Source organism: Tiliqua scincoides, chromosome 4, assembly GCF_035046505.1.
Source record: "Tiliqua scincoides isolate rTilSci1 chromosome 4, rTilSci1.hap2, whole genome shotgun sequence".
Lineage (NCBI taxonomy): Eukaryota > Metazoa > Chordata > Lepidosauria > Squamata > Scincidae > Tiliqua > Tiliqua scincoides.
This window is the reverse complement of record NC_089824.1, coordinates 77280536-77299050: the sequence shown is the minus strand read 5'-3', so window position 1 is coordinate 77299050 and position 18515 is coordinate 77280536. Positions and strand designations below refer to the sequence as shown.

The window sequence follows — 18515 nt, the reverse complement described above, 5'->3', positions numbered from 1 at the left end:
GTGTGTGTTAGTCAAAGTGTCCACAGAAACCTGAGTTCGTCAGTTGAAGTGCAGAAGCCTTTTCCTATCTAGTTAGTTAAGGGCTGCTAATTCAGCCATAAGTGTCCTGGAATTTGCTCCAAAGGAATTTTCCACTTTCTAGAGAGTGGTAATTGGATTTTTTCCCCTCCAACATTCATTTGCATGAAAGACAGGGATCTCTCTCTACTGTCAAAATTGCAGGGAGCCTGACTGGTCCATTAAAAAAGAAAACAAAACAAATTAATAATGGGGTACTGTCTTTCATAGGACCTACTAACTTGACATAAGAGCCCAAAGACTAATCTAGTCCAGGATCCTCCTTCCCACAGTGGTCAGCCAGATGCCTGTAGGGAAGACCACTCACAAAGTAGAAAGCCTCTCCTGTTCTTGCTCCCCAACAAGTGGTATTCGGAGGGTTCTGATATTTCAAATCAGGGAATGATGAAAAAGCCCCAGCTTGTTGCTTGGTCGAAGGAGTGGAGGATGTTTTCTTTCCTTTGAAAAACAGTTGCTTGATCTGACTGTGATTCTGAACTGTCTTTGCTATGCATCAGATATTTGGAAGGAGGTGGTAGATTATAAGAGAATTGAAAGTATTCCTAGTGGTCTAAAACGGTTAGGATGATAACATGGGTTCTACTGGGAATTTGTAAATGTTTGGACTTTTTAAGGAAATTGACAGAGGGTACAAGGTACAGAGGTTAAAAATTCTGGCTGCTCCAGGCTTCTACCACATTGTTCAGTGGTGCTGTCTAAAGAATGATTAACAACAGCAGCTGTTTACATGAGAGCATTCAAAAATATAAGCCCCAACTGTAGATTGAAATGGTACATTCCAGGGTTCTGCTACCTCATTATGTTAATATGTAGATGGGCTCTTAGTCTGTTGTAGTGAAAAAGTATGGATCTGTAAAACTCCTATGCCACATTATAATCATTTATTCAAGTATAGCTTCATCCAACACTTGTAGTTTAGTGCTAAAATGGCACATTCAGAAGACAGTAAAGGCCTAATCCTAACCAATTTTCCAGTGCCAATGAAGTCGTGGCAATGGGCATGTACCGCATCCTGTGGTCGGGAGGCAATCACAAAGGCCTCCTTAAGATGTGGGAACATTTGTTCCCTTACCTTGGGGCTGCATTATGGCTATACCAGTGCTGGAAAATTGGATAGGATTGGGCCCTAAGTCCCATATGGGCATGGGACTGTATTTAAAATACTTTAAGTATTTAAGTACTGTATTTAAAATAGCAAAAAGATTTAAAATAGCAACATGGGCATATAGGAATGTATGTAAATTCCAGTGTGCATCACTTATAGCTCTATAAGAGCTTTGGGCTCTTATAAATCTAAACAACTTTCCGTTGTTGTTGCAGCAGCAATGCAGCCCCAAGGGGGCTAGGGACAAATGTTCTCTTACTTTGAAGAGGCCTCCATGACTACCCCCACACCACAAGATGGCATGGTGGCATTGGCACAGGAAAGTTAGTTAGGAATGGGCTGTTAGAATACTCTCCTTTTGAGGAAATCACTAAAGAAAAATAATTTATGGAACATGCATGTTTCTTCTTGAATAAATTTGGCAAGATTTAATATGTTGTTTTTCCTGAACAGTATTGTGAATCAAAACTTACTAGCTATGAGGAAGTTTACATTCAGTTTGAGATCCATGCCCCTTTCACTGCCTTATATCAGTAACTTCACCCTGGCTCTCGCATATGAGTAGCTACAGATCATAAAGTAGGTGCAGTGTATTCAGAACCAAAACCATGGTGGTATATCATTTCTTAGAGTACTATCCAAAGGCGTGGTAATAAACATTAACCACCTAACCTGCTTTCAGCATTTGGTGGGTTATCTTATAGAGTGCTGAAAATAACTCCCTAAATGTGATTGTAACTTTATATTATGTGCCATGTGACTTTGTTATTGCCAAAAAGTGACTCTTATTCAGGATGGGTCACTCCTCTGCACTCTATTTGAATTTCTGCTAAGGGTTAAAACAAATACACAGGGTCCCTCCATTTCAGACATCTGAGTTATAGACAGCTGCAACAGCACTTTCACCCAGGCTCAGTCCATCCATTGTGGTGCTTTTGTACAGGCACAATAGTGCTGGGCCAGCTAGAGCCTGCTGTTTCAACATATGTATATTCTGACTTCCAGACAAACATCGGGAACAGAACTAGTAACTCGTGTCCCTCAAAAGTTAAGCAATACGTCCGCTTATCATGCTTCTTTGTACGTGATTACAGTTGATATTGGTATTGAGGCTTTGGTGTTGGCCCATTCTCATCAATGTTGGGAAGTGTTCTATACTTGCAGTAGAGGTGTACAGGTGCATCCTATTACCACTCTGAACTATCTCCATCAGAAGCCATTTCACCTGACTGTATCAGAGGGAGAGGTAAAACAGCAAGGCCTTATTCATTGCTTGGTCTGGGCCCAACTTCCATTTCACTCCTCCCCTACCAGAGCTGTCTTGAACATATGAAGCAATCTTATGCTCAGTCAGCCCACAGATCCATCACCATCAGTATTATCCATACTGACTGGCAGTACCAGGGTTTCCAACTCAAAGGATGTCAAGGATTTGAACCGAGGACCTTCTGCATGCACAGTGTGTGTGTTGTCTATCCCTGTTTTCTGTGCTGACCACTCAGTTAGGTCATTATGCAAGAGTGATACAGCCTGCATTTGCTATTTTTTTTTCCCATTCCAATTTTCTTTTTACAATTAAATTATTCCAAAAACGCAGCATCAAATAGAGCAGCACTCCCAAAAGTCTGGCATCAAAACAGCAAGGACTAGGCAGTCATTTCGGCGATCATCCCAAACGGCTCCAGACACCCAAGTGACATTGGTTGTGCCTTGAGCTGGTACAGGTCTCCACCTTCTCCATGTGTTTCTCACTCTTGCCCTGGCCCTGCTGGGAGGGGCAAGAGGAGCCTCCTGTACTCACCACTACAGGCTGCCCAAGCCCCACAATCGCACAGCAGGCTCTTTCCTGCCCTCTGAGCACTGCCTGTTGTTCTTAGAAGGCTGTATGAAAGAGATCTTGGCTGGATGATTGTAGTCCAAAGGGCCAGTCTTTGCCATTCACAATTCAGCTGGTAAAGAAATTATATACTGCATATAAGTGGCATATAGTACCTCCTGATAGTCTGGCATATCCAATAATCTAACACTACCCAGGCCCCCAAAATACCAGATTATCAGAAGTCTCCTGCATATCATACCCATTCAGGTTTCATTTTAACCCATTTCTACCCAGCCCACAGGTACACATTTGATCCCTGTTGTGTATCTGCAACGTTAGGCAGAAATGGCTTAAACTACAAACTACTTTAGGTGTATTGACCAAGAGGTGGCATAAAGGTAGCAAATAAACAAGTCATTGAAGAGTTTAGGGCAGCCCCTGCCTTTCACAGCACATCATTTGCTGCTTGAAATTCCCTTGTGAACAGTGCAGTATTTGCATTGGGTTAACCATGTGCTTAGGTTACATTTATGATCTCTCCTGAATGTAAATTAATTGCTTGGAATGGGGGGCCTAATTTCATTTTTCTTCTTTATGGCAGAAAATATTCTACTAGCTATGCTACTCTTTGTCTTTTTTCCTTCTGGCTTTGCTATTGAGAAGCTATTGTTTTCAAAGTAATGTGTGCAAAAAATGCACTGTCTCTCCTTCGTGTTCTCCATCTCCATCCGTTATTCCTGTTTCTTGCAAGACAGCCCCAGTGAGACCTCACATAGCTATTCAGAAAGCTGGTTTCTGCACCAGTTTTGGAAATACACACAGAAAAAAGGCACTAATAATCTACATTACTTCCTTAGTGAATGTAGTAGAAGGAATGGAATGTTACAAAACTTGCCTGATAACAGAAATCAAGGCTGAGTTACTATCTGATATCCTAAATCTTTATATAGTTACCACTTTAATTTCCAAAGTAAATCAAGAGCAACCCCAGGAGATGCTGTAATGAGAGCTACCATGTACTTATGGATAATCCTTTGGTGTATGGATAAATGTCTTTAGAAAAATATAATTTCCATCAGTCTCCTGAGGGAATGCACTCAAGCTTTTTCCACTTGAAGAAGATTATAAATTAGGAAGGGAAATAATAATAGCTTGAGGGTGCAAGCAATGGGTTCATATATATTTGATGCTAGGTATTCATATATTACATATTTATATTTCTGCCATTGCTATATCGCACACAACTCAGAAATCAAAACCAAGTCTCATCACATCCAGAATTACACTGTACTTTTAAACATAAACACACTTATGTCAAAATCCATATATTAAGTTTTTTGTGGCTGATTCAAGTTTTGTACATTTGTTGGTAATAATTGTGGAATATTTTTATATAGTATAATAAGTTAATCATGGTCACAAACAAAAGCTTATTGATAAATATATTCAGATGGTCTTAATTATAGTCAACCTAAAATATTCCAGTTCCATGTCTGATGAGCTATTTGGTGAATAAGTTGTTTTACCTCTGCTATTAAATTTATTATAATCCTACAGACACAAAACAACAAAAATTTAGATTTAGAACAGTACCCTGAAGATCCTGAGCTGCCAATGAAAAACTTGGGTTGGGAATTCACAACTGCAGTACCAAATATAAAATGGCAAGCTGTGGTTATTTATTTCAAAGATTCATATACTGTTTTTCTTACAAGTGGTCTACAACAGGGGTGTCCAAAGTTTTTGGCAGGAGGGCCACATCAGCTGTCTGACACTGTGTCGGGGGCTAGGGAAAAAAAGAATTAATTTACATTTAAAATTTGAATAAATTTACATAAGTTTACATAAATGAATATATTAAAGATGAACTTATATGAATGAATGAAGGTCTTGCGATAGCTCAAGGCCTATAAACAGCCTTGCACAAAGCAAGGCTGGCCTTTTGTTTGCTGCCGCTACTGCATCACAGACGTAAAACAACAAGCAGTGGAGGGAGCCCTCATCCCACAGCTCACACAAGAGATCAAACAGTCGCCCTCACACTGAGATCAGTTGCATTGGACCAGAGCGTGCTCTAACAAATCTCCAGATGGCCAGAGGCTCATTGGAGACTGGGGACTCCCTGAGGGCCGCATTGAGAGGCCTCGAGGGCTGCAAGTGGCCCCAGGGCCGTGGTTTGGGCACCCCTGGTCTACAACATAAAAATTGAAAACATATCAATACAATATTTTTTAGGTATCTTGAGCCAGCCTGAGGATGCTGTCATAGCACAGGCCCTTGGGCTGCAATCCTGTACACAGTCACCTGGGAGTTGGTCCTATTGATGTCAGTGGGGCTTACTTTTGAGGAGACATGCTTAAGATTGGGCTGTTAAAATGGTGAGAGATGTCATTCCCAGATGTGGTGCAGAAGGGTGGTGCAAAATTGTTAAGTGATCTTTAGCTGGGCAAAAATATGACATGCCAGCACAGAACTGGGAAAGATTTACCTATGTGGCAGCCTTGAAAGCATTTCACCCCTTAGAATTCAACTTACCCAGTATAGAGGAGCAACTTTTCTAGTGCAATTGCAACTGATAGTACATCATTCAGGCAAGTCCAGCTTCTAGTGGGGTAGTCATGTGTAGCAGCAAAAATAAGTGTTGTGGCACTTTCAAGACTAACAAATTGATTTCTGCATAAGCTTTCTTGGACTACAATCCACAGGAGCATATATAGAAATAAATGTTAACCTGCAGGACTCCTTGTAGTTTTTAATGAGCATTGGATAGGTGTAGTGGTTTGGGAGATGGACTTAGACCTGGAAGATCCAGGTTCGAATCCCCGCTCAGCCACCAAGCTTCCTGGGTGACCTTGGGCTTTCTCTCAGCCTCACCTACCTCATAGGGTTGTTGTGAGGACAAAAGGAGAGGAGCAGCTGTGTACACTGCCCTGAGCTCTTTGGAGGAAGAGCTCCAAAGAGCTCTGTAGTATACAAATGTGAAAAATAAAATAAAAAATAAATAGTTCATGCAGCTAAAGTGTCATCTATGGAACTTTGGTGATATTTAAAAGCCCCACCCAGAGTGCAAATTGTTATAAGTAACAAACCTTTCAATATACATTCGAGTGCAGACATCAGATCAAAGGTCTAAGTCTGGTCCTGAATAAATTTAGTACTGTTAACTAGCTGGAAAGTAAATATTTAATTTTAGCAGCATTTCCCCTGAAATTAAATGTAGCAGCATTGTTCAGCATGCTATGAGGAAAGGTTTTTAAAGCGTACTGAAGTCCAACAATTTCTTATCTAAAACATCTTTTTCAGAAACTATTAAAACTTCAATTGACATAAAGCACTGAAAGCCCACAGGAGCCCATGTGCAGACAGACAGCAACACTGACATCGGCTGCTATTATTATTATTATTATTATTATTAACTTTAAAAATCTAAATGACCCAATTGCATCACTTGAAACAGATGATCCACTTATCTGATAACTTGTGGCAAAAGAGGATAGCATGACGATACCATCTGTCTTTTAGAGTGACCATCAGTGGTCTTTTCAGCAGGTGTTAGTCTTTCCTTCAACTTTTGAATATGGTGCCCTTCCCCTTCCAAGATCTCCGAACTGGTCTAGTACTAGGATCAATTTCCATTGATGTTTTTATTTCCTATACTTTAATGTACAGGAACTTTGGACAAATGCTGTCCTAGTGGAGAGCATTGGAGGCAAGGGTGAAATTACAAGCACATTGGCTGCAGGAGCAACACGCTCTTGATGTGGAGATTCGACATGCTTATGTAGAATCTACATGTAATTTCTGCATTGGGTTAAATTCCAGATTTGTCCCAGAAACATTTATAGGTAATGAGCAGGAACCAATTATAGGAACTTGGGGATAGGAAGTTTTCCAGAGAACAGACTGCCTCAATCAGCCATGCCTGGTGCTTGGGGTGAAGGAGACCCTGGTTGTGGACCCATTCCTGGGCTTAGGGACTGACTTGCAGCTCAGAACACCTCTACTTTTCACAACGCAAACATTAATACTCAGATCAGACAATATGTGAAGCAGTGCGTGTAACAGTATCAGGCTTCATGGGACTGTTCAACTATCCATTCACTTTGACACAGACAATACTTGTAGCAGTTCCCTATTTTTGTATGTGAATTGGCAAATGCAGACTTCTGATGAAAAGAGATGTTTACGGTTCTCTATGGCTGATTCTTTTGTGCCCTCTTGAAAAATCTGCTGCATAGCATATTTTCAGCTATTAAGAAGCAGGCTTTGCCTTGCTGGATTGAAAAGCCTTTTTAAGAATGTACTAACCCTCATGTCATTGCTTTAATGGCACATTTGTGAAAAAGGATCCTTAAATGCATCCGAGCTTACAGGAAAGGAACATTTAATGAGGCTATTTGGATTTTATGCTAATTACACTTCCAGCTGCTATAAAGATTATATGCAACAGTTTCAAACTGCAGTTCTGTAATGTCGTTCTGCAGTAGTGTAATCCTGCAGATGTAACAAATACAGTTAATCTGCGAGGGAAAGAATGATGAAACACTTTTCAGAGCTTGAATCGGTGAAAGAAAAATTGCATCTGGAAGTCCTTATGTTTTGTTGAAACTAGTAGGCTGCAGCATGTAAAGGGGTGTGGGTGTGTCTACACATATACACACTATAAAGATTTACAAATGAACATAATAATAATAATGAAATCCCTGGATCTGCAGGTAGCTTCTTTAAAACTTGCTTCTTATGTGTAAGATAGGATTTGTTGCAGATGCACATGCCACACCGACAAAATGTGCAATCTTCATCACAACAAAAAAAAGTCTTGGGGTTTTAGAGCCCAATTCTGAGCTCTTACCGCTAGTCCTCCACTGGTGCATGCTGGGGGGGGAGAGCGGGGCAAGAGGGAGGGAGGCAGGACTGAAGGTGCTCTGCTCCTCCACATCCAGATCCTCTGTGTTGGGCTCTTGATTCTACAGCAGCCCGAGAGTATATTAAAAATATATACTGAGAGATTTATTTTTATTTCCTGACTGGAACTCACATTTGGACACATGTCTCAGGGGTCATTACAGAGTCACATCACAAATTACTTGCATATTATTACACATTCACAGTTTCCTGTTTGTTCTTGCATTAAAGGAAGTTGAGATCTGTTAAAAGTCTGGACAAGTTTGACTCTTCCAAAAGAGGAGACAAGATTTTACTTCAAGTTATGAAAGAGTTGGGGGAATATGCCATTGCTGTCCCCTTCAACTGATACCCTCTCCTAGAACATTATGTGGTGCCATCTCTCATTCGTTGTTCAGATCTGGCTTCAAACTCATCTTTTGGTGAAGGACTTGGCTGAATCCCTTAAGGCCTTTCCATACATTATGCTGAGGCAAACCTGGGTATACCACTGAATGTATATTCAACAGGAAAGTTCTGCAGGTTGTGATTACTTAGTGAGCGAAGCTGTACAATACGTGTATTTGCAATCAGATCTTTATTGTAAGTCACACCTTGTGTGTTTTGATGTACACATTTTAATGTTAATGTGTGAAATGGCCCATAGTCTTTATCTCCATGCTGAGCTCAATACATTTCACAGCATTTCCTCTCATTCAACATTTGTTACTGTCGGGCCCCTCCCAGATGCCCTGGCCCCCAACTTACCCTGGAGCAGGCACCCATGCCCAGGGTGGGGAGGCATCCCTGCCCTGGAAGGGGGCAAAGAAGGTTGGCTCACCCCAACCAGCCAGAGGGGGCTGGCAAGGCAAACAAGGAACACTGTAGGGAACAAGCCAGGAACAGGAAAGGCCTTTTCTGCCCCACTTGGAGGAAGGGGAGGGGCCAAAGGGGGCAGGCTTGCTCCCTAAAACAGGGAGGCCAGGGATGAGAGGCAGTTAGTGTGAAGCAGGAAGTTGTGAGGTGAACAGCTCCTGCTCCTAGGCCAGGTTTGGCAGCTCTGCTAGGGAGGAGGGCAAGGGTGCTGGAACCCCCTCCCCCTTCAGCCAATCTGAGGCCTCCCTGGGGGTGGAACAAGCCTGCTCCAGGCCCCTCCAGGGCAGGAACCCTACAGTTACCTACTGTTATGATTCAGCTTTTAATCCAGGATCGATAACACAGGTTAATGTTGTATGACTACTTCCACAGACACTTATGAAATTAATGGAGAGAAATCCACCTTTTTATCATCCTGAATTATCTTGTTTATTTAAACAAGAAAGTAGTAAAGCATGCTAAGCTTTAGCTAATTTGTGTTCAGTAATCAATCTGAAGAAGAGGGGAGAAAAATAGTTACTTGTGAGTTTTGCTGCAACTTGTAATGACCTAACAACAACCATCCAAAAAAAAATTAAATCCATAAAATTACTATTAAGACAGTTCTAGTAACCATTTATTGAAATAATATGCAGCCAATAAAAGGCAACTTCTAGCTGTGTTATGCCCCAACCTATTACGATGCTGTGCCAATGTTGTTTGAATGCCAGCATGACACCCATCCTATCCTGAGCCTGTCCTGGCATCAGCACAGTAACAGCATACCAAAACTGGCACAACAAGGACCAAATGCCAAGCCTGTCCTGATAAAACAATGCTGGCACAGTCCTTTCCAGTAACACCCCAGCAGTCCATGGAAAGACTGCTGCTGCCTGTTATCCACCAGACAGTGTCCTGATGGCAGTGCAATATCACCGCGAAGTTGGCAGTTCAACCATGTGACTGCTGTGTGTCGTTGCCATGAAGTTGATGCATGATGTGACATCTGTGTATCGTCACCATGAAGTTGGTGCGTCATCTATGTGACATCCATGTGTCACACAGACTAGGCATGGCGAACCCTAGGCATGGAGAGGCTTATGTGTTTGTTTCACATCCCAGCCCACTTTTAAGGGAGCTGTCTTTCTAGGCTTGCTCTTCTTTGCTCAAAATGTATTCCTTCAAAGTGTGTGTTGTGGGATGAGGGGACTTGAACCCTGGGGCCCTGAGATAAGGGAAACAAACAAACAAGGTGGGCTCCATGACTGCCTTTCCATCACAGGGTGCAACATATGCCATGCTGGTACAGTTATAGCAGCACTGGAAAGTTGGATAGGATTGGGCCCTAGTTCAGCAACCTCACCAAGCAGCAAATGGACTTACACTGGTCACTGCAGGCAAGCAGGCTATAGGCAGCCCTTGGGGTCTGCATGATATCCCTTTTACCTTCGTTTCCATCACCACAGTTCTCTCTGATATTGTCTGCCTGACAGGGTTATATGCTGGATTTGGTGTGCTATGATTTGCTCAGTGGTATAGCCATGCTTAACATATATAGAAGGTTCCAGACTCCTGGCATCTCCAGGCTGGTCAGAAAAAAATTTCTCTCTGCACAGCCACTGCCAGTCAATACAGTAGTGCTATAGTGGACACAGAGCCCAATCCTATGCATCCCAGGATAGGATTGGGCTATAAAGCTGCAATCTATAGGATTGCAGCACATTTACCTGGAAGTAAGCCCCATTGACTATAATGGGACTTACTACTGAGAAGTCATGCATAGGATTAGGCTGTTAGATGGCCCAAGGATCTGACTAAATATGTCAGTTTCCTAAACGTATTAAGGAAGCAATTATGGTCTATGTTGGTGTGTGTTACACACATTCTTAGAATGGAACAATAACAGGTGTTTCACTCATACACCGAAAGGCATGAGAATTGTAAACGAAGCTTCATTCTTTCCTTACCCCAAAGTGGGTGTTTTGTTTTGTTTTAAATTCTAGAATGTATCTTTTAATAGCATTGCCAGCAGTGAAATAAATGAACTAGGCATCCCTCAGGCAAGTATGTTGTAGTACATTGATTGAGCTGCACTGTTCCACTGAACTCCTGCGTGTCTGACCCATATTTAACCTGGCTGTTTGTTGTTAGTAATGTGAGTCTGTCATACAGTGGCTTGAATTGTCGGGGTTATTATGATTTTGGTAGTCATTAACAACTGGTGAGAACAAAAAAAGCAGTGTAGACCATCTTGCAACCCTCACTCAAAACCATCACACACACAAAAACAGAACTGAAGAATCCTACTGAAAATTGACTAATTTTACTTGATCTCTGTTTAAATGGGAAAGAGAAATAGCTGGACTAACTACTGTCTCTGTAAGATTGAAGCAAAACTGAGACCATTTTGGCCATGGGCTGTTCAATTCACTGTTTTATATAGCTTCAAGCACAATGCTGACACTGCATAAATGTTGAGGTAGTAGTTCTTTGCATACAAGTACATGTTATATATAACTTTTGCAACTGTACTATACTGTAGCTCTTTGAAAGAATGAGTGGTTGCAGAGGGAACACTTGCAGTGCCCAGTCATTATAAGCAGAGTACTTGGTTTGCCAAGTGTATTTTTTATTTAATAAGGAAAACACTTGAGCATTCTTTGCACATTTTCCCCAATAGGTTCCTGTATGATTATGCTTTTGTTAGGACCACCGAAATGGTAACATGATGCCAGACAGCAGACTTTAAAGTCCTATAGGATTATTATTATTACTTTGTATCAGCCTAGGTGGTACGCAATAGAAGTGGAAGAAATAGTGGAGACATGTTGTAGGTTCCCCAACAGTGTAAAAGCAAACAAGGATGTTCAAGGGGTTTTCAGGCAACCTCTAAAAGGTATGAAATACTTTTAGTTCACACACAAGACTGCTAGGAACAAGAAAATAAAAAATGGCTGAAGCACAAACAATTGTGTGGATCAGACCAGAATCAGACATTGTTGTGTGACCTAAATATATCTACAAGTAATCAAAATCAGGACTGACTTTCATTGAGCAGTAAAAAGGGTCATATCATTGGGGCACTGAAAGGGCTTGCATGGGCAATGTACCATGTTAACCGGCAACCATAGATATGGCTGGCAGTCAATCCCATGATCGCAGCAGCTGGAATTGTCACAATTATGGGAACTACTGCTGGCCATATATATATCTGTACATCCACTTCACACATTACACTTCTTTGCGTGGCTATGAACCTTGGCACTGTCAGAATTGCACAGAATGATCATGCAGTTATTTCAATCTCTGTGTGTGTTTGTTTTGAATAATCAATAGTGGTTTTTTTTTAAAATTCCAAGACTTTAACTTCAGGCTACCTGATGAAGTAATAGAACTTTAAGGACAATGGGGAGCATCCTGAGCATAGCACTCATGGAATTTATTCTTTCAGAAGCCACCTTTCCCACTCCATCTTCTGTCTGTAGGGGACATTCAGCTGTGGCAAGGAATGCAGTGCAGAGGGTTCGCAGAGTGAATGAGACTACCCAGGAGGCAGGAGGAGCACTGCTAGCAAAGCATGCCTCCACTCTTGGTTTCCTCTTGACTTCCATGTATTCCCCACCATCCAGCCTGCATTTATCATATGCTGCTGCCACAGTTCCCTCTGCAGTTTTTTGGGGGTGGGTTCAGGGCCTTCTGTAGGGAAGGGTGTCTTTTAGGCATCAGTAAATGGAAACCAAAGCTCTTTCAACTGTACAGCCTTCTCTCTGTATATAAGATGTAAGAAGAGATTGTAATTAATATGTAAAATAGGTCTCTTTTCCTGTCACACTGCATCATTTAGCCTGATTCGTTAATCCATTTTATGATATTCATGTGTACAAGTCTGATTAACTTTGCTACGTATTCCACTGTTGTACTAAGCATAACCTAGGTTGGATCTAGAAGCTTGTCTGTGCTAGGAGTTTACTATGGATGAGTTCTGAATTGACACTGATGTAGCCAGTGGCTGCTCTCAAGCAGCTACACTAAAAACATGTGATAATCCCCATAATACTCTCCCAGCTGTCAGAATTGGCTACTGTTTTAACTTTTCAAAAATGACTTTGTGTAGGCCCAAGGGTTTCTTGTAAAATATTAAAGAATGGACTGGAACAGACAGTGTGATGATGGATGACAAGAGAAAAAGATCAACATTATTTTTAAAAAAACTTGCTGGCAGTAGTGATGAACTCAACTGTGTCTCTGCTAGAATTTGAAGGCTTGGATGGTGCAAAGGGGATGTGCAAATCCCTTGCTTTTTCTTGCCACTTATGTTCAAAATAAACAAAGCTTGTATCTATTCCAGGAATTTTTAAAAAGGGAAATTGCTCCATGTCCCTGCAGCTGATTTATCTGAGAACAAGAAAATAACCCCTGGCAAAACCAAATGCCTTTTACCACTTCAGAAAGAAGAAATGCAGATTTCCTTTGTGCCCACACATGTGCTTTTGTTCTTCCTTTTAAAAGTCAAAAATACAGCCATCATGTGATTTTAATAGTAGAACATCATAACTGCTTTTGAAAGCAGAGTTGCCTACATTAATAAACATGGAAATTACTCCTTCCTTGTGATGAAGCAGAATAGCAGTTCTTACAGTCTGAACCATGAGTGCTTAACAGAAGAGGGCCAAGTCCTGTATTCTTGAGGGCTGCTCTTTCCCCCTTGACCATCATTCCAGGTCAGACAAATATTTTGCTACACAAAGTAATTGCACCTCACACTCTATCAGAAAAGATCTGACTCCATAATAGTCAGTCATCGGACACATGTGCTCAAGGTATTGCTGGGACATTGAATATAAAATCCCAAATGGAAATGCGTAAAACTGGAGTGAAAGCCTGTATTTTTACTATACAGGTGGAGCCTATTTATGCGCGTGAGTTCTGTTCCTTGACCCACCGCGATTAAGAAAAAACGTGCTGTGCTAAATTGCATAGATTTATGCAAATATGCTGCAGCTGACACTTGGGGATGGAAGGAAACTAAGGCAGCTGTTCTCAATCGCATCCCCCTCCTCTGCGCCTTTCTCAGCTCTTCCTATTGTCAGCTGTCCCACTTCTTTCACAGGTGGGATGCTGCACTTTTGAGAGTCCAATCTTATGCATTTCTACTCAGAAGTGATTAAGGAAAGCTTACTCCCAGGAAAGTGTGGATTGGATTGTAGCCTTAGAGCCCAGTCCTATGCCTGCCTACTCAGAAGTAAGTTCCATTCTAGTCAATGGGGCTTACTCCCAGGAAAGTGTAGCCTAAATCTGCACTTTAGGATTGTAGCCTAAATCTCATGACTTGCTTGCTGGGCTGTTTTGTTTGTGTAGACTGGAGCATGGAGAACCTGCACCATCTCAGTCTGAAAGGGGGGGAAATTCGGCAAACACTCCCTGGGTTTTTTAAAACAATCCCCTCTGTTACTTCCGCACCTGCCCCACTGTGTGAGAGAGAGAGAGAGAGAGAGAGAGAGCGCACATGCTCCACCTTGCTGCATGTGTTCTGGCTACAGAGGTTTTTGGACCCCCCCCCCTTCCCTTCTTCAGCCTCTTTGCTGGCTCAGGGGCTTCAGGAGTGTTACTGTTCCTTTGCAAGGGGAGCCTTTTCCATGGCTCCAGGTCTGTTTCCCTGCCTGTGCCAGGCAGAGCCTTTTTGCAGTGTTTTGGGCTGCCTTGAAACAGAGGGAGATACCACTGAAGGGCAAAGGAGGCAAAGGTGTGTTTGACTTTGAATTCCCCCCACCCAATTTGCATTGGGACAAATCCTCAGATAAAAAAATCCGTGGATAAATAGGTTGCACCTGTACTTTGATTAAAATTTGATGTGTAATCAAGGACCAGGCAGAATTTTACTGGTTGTAATTGATTCTTGTTTTAATGTTGTTGTTGTGTTATAATGTTAGGGTTTGTTAACTGTTTTATTAAGCTTCCAAGATTTGGGCTTTATCTTTGAAATAAATAAAATCTTTGGGGGCCATATATGCCACTTGGCCACTGCTGCTCTACAGCATGATAGAAGGGGAAATTATGGTCTAGGTGGCATCAGGGTTTGGCTTAGTTAGGCACTGACCCAGGGGAGGGCGGGAGGGAGGCAAGACCATGAGTGAACAGGCAGGGAGCAGGAGGTGGGGTGAGGACCTGGCAGTTATGCCAGATCCTGACCCCCTGTTTCAGGTGGTGCAGAGCAGCCTCTGGCTCCTCTTGAGGTGGTGCATATCCAAGTAGACCCATTGGGGCTGCTGTAGTGTAACACGGGGTAAGCAATTCCTCTTGCCTCAAGCCACGCTGCTTTGGCCCCAAACTTGTGCTGGTATCTAAATTGTGGTGTTTCCAGCGCAATTTAGGATTGCACTGTAAAGCTTCTAAACCTTGAACAGCTTGGTCTATTTTCAGCTGCCATGTACATCAGGGCCCAGAATTCTGTCAAATCTTTTTTCTGTAAATCCACATGGAAACACGTGAGAGAAGACAAGGAGAGAGAAAGTGGCTCTTCTAGAGCTAGCAAAGTATTGTTTCTTAAGAGCAATATTTTCTGATTAGGTCAAAGGTTTGAATTGCTAACGTGTGTTTTTAAAACACATTTCATCAACCAGCATGCATACACGTAATGTGTACAGCAGTAGACAACAAAAATTCCTTTTGCTACAAATGTGCCAGTCAGCTTCTTAATTTAAGGCCTTAACATGTGACACTTGCTCAATTGCATGTAGCTTTTCCTTCAAAATTTCCTTTTTTTTTTTTTTTTTAAATAAATCAAGTGTAAGCACCAAGACCAATACAGGGGAGAGTAGGCCTGGCATTGGGGAAGAGGGCAAGGTGCATACCAAAAGGCTATTGTTAGCAGAAAAAGTGCAGGAGGGAGGGAGGGTTAAGAAGCTGTGGCCCTGTACTGAATGTCTCCTCCAGATAGCAGCATCTGCAGCTGCATGTGGTAAAACAAGACATTTTCAGAGAAAAACTACATGCAGTATGAGCCTTAAAGAAATGTTTGTTTAAGCTAGTATAGCTTAGTCAGCATGATCACATATACATATAGCTGATATTGTTTTGTTCTTTAAACATCAGCAGCATTTCTGAAATGCAATTTGAGTAAAAGAATTCAAGTAGTATTTCAAGGGGAGAAGCTTCTGACCTCTAGTCTCCAAATTGCTGATTCAGGAGGTTTGTCTTTCAGTGATGGGCCAAAAGTAGCAGAAATGGATTTGAACTATGTGAAGGTTCAGGAATGGGCCAAGGAACTCTGGGAGTAGATTGTGAAAATGTCATTCATTCTGATTTATTTCCCCCCATTTTCTATCATTATAGTAAAAGGGGCTAATAATCTGATTAAAAAACCCATCATAAAACACAGGCAGCTGAATATCAATAAAAACACTTAATAATAAAAACAATTAAAACATGAGTAAAATTAACATAATGGTGGATAAAGTGTTGCAAGGTCAAACACAAAGTTCAAAAGCAAACTCAGTAAGCAAGAGTGGTGATCGTCTGCAAGCTTTATTTTGTTGCCAGCAATGGGCTTTTCAGGGACTCCTGTCCAAAGCGAAGAGAGCAATGAGAGCTATGTGGGAACTCTCAGAGCCCTCAGAGAAAGCAATTTTCCAGCCTGTCACTTATATTTGATTCTGGCTCCTTTGTTTGAGGAGTCTTACACTTCTCATTGGCTGGTGTGTGACATCAGAGATGGGGGCTTCTCAGGATTAGCTAGAGATATCTTTACAAGCATTTGATTGGTTGGTTTCAAGTTACAGATTCCAAAAAAGGCAAAAACATACATTGAGACATATAGAATTTAAAGATTCCAACAACCACTAGGTGGCACTGTTTACTCATTTACTGGCTTTTGGTATGTCTTGTGCTTATTTCTGACCCTGACAAGCCACCAGTGTTATCTTTCTAAATTCCTTTCTGTCTGGTCTCATCAATCACTGTGGGCTTTCTGCCAACCTCTGTTTAAACTAAGCCCTTTGGTTTTCCCTCTATTTCATGTGTGATTCTCTATATGTGACCTGTTACTGTGATGTATAGTGGCATAAACATATATTTAATACAAGACAAACTAACCTTTTATTGTAAAAAGGGTTTTAAGAGACTTTTCTCATTCATTTTAACTAAATCCAGCTCCTTCTGTCAGCTTAGAGGCTCTCATTATGTTTTGGCTTAATCAGGGGACTTTCCCAGGAATGTTTCTGCTTAACTTCTGTCTAGCTGGTATTTGCAGGTGTCTGTATCTTAGAAAACTCTATTTTAATTAGCAACAGATAAACTGTCCTTGCCGTGGCCTTTCTATCTAATGTTGCTAGTTTTCCTCATTAAATTGTTTCTAACCTGTGAATAACCTTTAGTTTCCTCGCTTCTTGGTGCCAAGAGATATAACTCTTCCCAATTAATTGTTGCAAGTGCAATCTGCTTCCTGGCTACTCCCTATTTGCTATCTAAATCTGTCTCTTTTTGAGTTGTCACTCCCTAGTTCCAATTAAAAGTATCAGGCAGGACCTTGAGTCCAGAGGACCTATCTCCCAGAGGAGATACAGAGTTAGGAATGCTTTTGCCCAAGATAAGAGTCTTATCTGTGAGAGTAACTATATACCACATTCCAGTGTCTCCCTGTTAGACTCTTTTAATTAACTTTCGTCAGACATCTGCTTTTCAAGGTTACATTTTCAGACTTGTGGCTTTAACCTTTTTAATAACTTTTTCACCTTTCTGTGTATTTTATGCTTTGATCAAACTATTCTAGCAGCTAAAATTCACTTTAAACTACCATATATTGCTACTAACATTAATTTACACTCTTAAGCAATAACGATTAAAATATTGAAGAATGCATGCAAACATTGGCACTTCTATGATGCTTTGGTATGTTGCTTTGGTATAATGCATTTACAAGACTGTTCTTTGATTTAAAGAGAAGCCTAAATAAATATTGTTTGAAAATCCAAAAAGCCTTTTCTTGCCATGGGTTTCATGGTTCATTTGCCATACTAGCAATTGAGCTTGAGATGGAAATTCCAGCCTCATAAACCTTATCTGATGCCTTGGCAGTTTGCCAAGAGACATTCCTCCAGACTAATTTAACAGCCAGCTTGCAATTTGCAGACAGACTTCTTCAGACAAACATAGTGGATTTCATATGTTTTAAGCATCATTTTCCCATTAAGCTGCTAAACTAATGTGTTTGTGAGCATGCTAAGCAAATAAACACTTTCCTATTTCTTAAACATATAAACTAGTAATTTGTTTTAAACTGATTTAGCTATAAACACCCATAATATAGCATAAACATTTGCTTTCATGGCCTTGTCTCAAAAGAAGCAGCGGCAGTCAATCCATTGAAAGATCCAACACAATAACCATCAATATGTAAAGGCCTGCTGAAACACATGGTTTCTAAATGTCCACCTAAGCAACAGGAGAGAAGGCTCTCTTCAGGATGGCATTCTACACTTAAATGCCGCTATAGCAGTGGATCGTGACCCACCAAGTCAGGGAAGCACTTGTCCCTGCCCCTTTAAGGGCCGGGGGGGGGAGCAGCAACATGATCCCCAGGATCATGCTGCTGCTGGGAATGGGAGGGGGATTTTTTTCCTACCTCCTGCCAGTGCTGCAGTCTTTGGAGAGGAGGGGGGGTCCAGGGAGCCCTTCACAGGACTCTCTACAAAAGTATAAAGAAAAAATGGACATTTTCATGACAAAATCAGAATTTTCATGACAAAATTGGAAGTGCCAGCGTTTTTTTTTACTTTT

General features: G+C 41.4%; 1 protein-coding gene across 1 annotated transcript in view; it reads left to right on the top strand.

The window, feature by feature from the left end:
* PHACTR1 (phosphatase and actin regulator 1) overlaps positions 1–18515 on the top strand; it is a 144574-nt gene that overhangs the window by 904 nt on the left and 125155 nt on the right. The gene's annotated exons all lie outside the window — the stretch shown is intronic.